The sequence below is a fragment of the Onychomys torridus genome, chromosome X, assembly GCF_903995425.1.
Source record: "Onychomys torridus chromosome X, mOncTor1.1, whole genome shotgun sequence".
NCBI lineage: Eukaryota > Metazoa > Chordata > Mammalia > Rodentia > Cricetidae > Onychomys > Onychomys torridus.
In genome coordinates, this window is record NC_050466.1 from 9,181,186 (window position 1) to 9,183,922 (window position 2,737).

The following is a 2,737-nucleotide window of genomic DNA, read 5'->3' on the forward strand; positions in this document are numbered from 1 at the left end:
TCCCTAGTTGTCCCGAGAAGTATGCATATACTTTCCCAGATATGTACTTTGGAGTCTATTCCACTATCTCATTAAGAGAGAAAAGGGGTATTTATACAACTTTCACTATGCTAAATTCTTATAACAACCCTTTGAGTTTCTTGTTTGAACTTTACATGAAAGAGAATCAGAATGTGTTGTGTAAACATTATAAGATGTATAGGTTTCAAAAGAACTCTAAAATAATGAATAAAAATGATTGTGACTCGGGCTCATTGTGGTACGCACCCTCTGCTTGGTCCCTCACTCGCCACTGATGGCCTGCTTCGCCTCATGCACTCCTGCCACTGCGGCCAGCGCCCCACTGTAGCTGTTACAATGGGGCCAAGGGGAAGAACAGTGATTTCTGAACAGAGTTGGGGAAGTCGCAAAGTAACAAAAGATGGGGTCACTGTTGCAAAGTCAATTGACTTAAAGGATGAATACAAAAATATCAGAGCTAAACTTGTTCAAGATGTTGCCAATAACACAAATTAAGAGGCTGGGGATGGCACCACCACTGCTACTGTTTTGGCACGTTCTATTGCCAAGGAGGGCTTTGAGAAGATCAGCAAAGGGGCTAATCCAGTAGAAATCTAGAGAGGTGTCATGCTGGCTATTGATGCTGTAATTGCTGAACTAAAAAAGCAATCTAAACCCGTGACAACCCCTGAAGAAATTGCTCAAGTTGCTACAATTTCTGCAAATGGAGACAAAGACATTGGAAACATCATTTCTGATGCAATGAAAAAAGTTGGAAGAAAGTGCATCATCACAGTGAAGGATAGAAAAACACTGAATGATGAATAGAGATTATTGAAGGCATGAAGTTTGACAGAGGATATATTTCCCCATATTTTATTAACACATCAAAAGGTCAAAAATGTGAGTTCCAAGATGCCTATGTTCTGTTGAGTGTAAAGAAGAGTTCTAGTGTCCAGTCCATTGTCCCTGCTCTGAAAATTGTTAATGCTTATTGGAAGCCCTTGGTCATAATTGCTGAAGATGTGGATGGAGAAGCCCTAAGTACACTGGTTTTGAACAGGCTAAAAGTTGGTCTCCAGGTTGTGGCAGTCAAAGCTCCAGGGTTTGGGGACAAAAAGAAGAACCAGCTGAAAGATATGGCTATTGCCACTGGTGGTGCGGTATTTGGAGAAGAGGGGCTGAATCTAAATCTCGAGGATGTTCAAGCTCATGACTTAGGAAAAGTTGGAGAGGTCATTGTCACCAAAGATGATGCTATGCTTTTGAAAGGAAAAGGTGACAAGGCTCAAATTGAGAAAAACATTCAAGAAATCACTGAGCAGCTAGTCATCACAACTAGTGAATATGAAAAGGAAATAGCTGAACGAGCAGCTCGCTAAACTCTCCGATGGAGTAGCCCTGTTGAAGGTTGGAGGAACAAGTGATGTTGAAGTGAATGAGAAGAAAGAAGACATTGTTCTAGGAGGGGACTGCGCTCTGCTTTGGTGCATCCCAGCCTTGGATTCCTTAAAGCCTTCTAATGACGATCAGAAAATATATAGAGAAATTATTAAAAGAGCATTCAAAATTCCTGCAATGACTATTGCCAAGAGTGCAGGTGTTGAAGGATCTTTGATAGTTGAGAAAATCATGCAGAGTTCCTTGGAAGCTGGTTATGATGCTATGCTCAGAGACTTTGTAAACATGGTGGAAAAGGGAATCATTGATCCAACAAAGGTTGTGAGAACTGCTTTACTGGATGCTGCTGAGGTGGCCTCCTTGCTAACCATAGCAGAAGCTGTAGTGACTGAAATTCCTAAGGAAGAGAAGGACCCTGGAATGGGCGCGATGGGTGGAATGGGTGGGGGTATGGGGGGTGGTATGTTCTAACTCCTAGAATAGTGCTTTGCCCTAATCAATGAACTGTGACAAGAAGCTCAAGGCAGGTTCCTCACTGCTAACTTCCAAGAAGTCACCTGAAGAGGAAGTGACTGAAGAGAGAGAAGGATGGCTGGTCACTATGACCATTGGTTACTCGTTTCCATTCATGATCTATAATGGTTTACTGCTGTCATTGTGCATGCCTACAGATAATTTATTTTGTATTTTTGAATAAAGACATTTGTACATTCCCAATACTGGGTGCAAGAGCCATATATCAGTGTCCTGCTTTCAACTTAAATCACCGAGGCATTTCTACTATTCTGTTACAGTCAGGATTGTAGCACTGTGTCACCAGATGAGAAGTTCAGAAGCAGCCTTTCTGTGGAGAGTAAGAACAATTGTGTACAAAGTAGAGAAATATCCAATTATGTGACAACTTTTGTGTAATAAAATTTTGTTTAAAGTTCAACAAAAAATGATTGTGAAAAATTTAAGGCTTAGAGAATGTCCCAATTTAGGGGAATTAAGTTTAATTTAATAATTTTCTGAGTACAAGTTGGATAAACATACTATTCAGTAGAAACTATTTTTCCCATTCTTTCTTCTTTATTTTCTTTTCTATTTTTATTTATTTAATAAGATGGGACCTCATTTATGTTGATCAGGCTAGTCTCTAATAGTTGGAACTGCACCTCAATGGTTTCATCATTAATATTTTGATCTTTGCCTGGGTTGGCACATGTAGTCTAATCCTCCCTCACAATAACAGCCAAAGGTGAGAATCTACAGTTCCTAGTCAATCCTGTGATGTTGAAGGCAAACAACTGACACCCTAGACTCGTGTTGATACTAAGTTATGATGTGTAGTAGA

General features: G+C 40.1%; 1 pseudogene; it reads left to right on the top strand.

Moving 5' to 3' along the window:
* Positions 1–234: 234 nt before the first annotated feature.
* Positions 235–1,872, top strand: LOC118573976 (annotated as a pseudogene).
* The last annotated feature ends 865 nt before the right edge of the window (positions 1,873–2,737 follow it).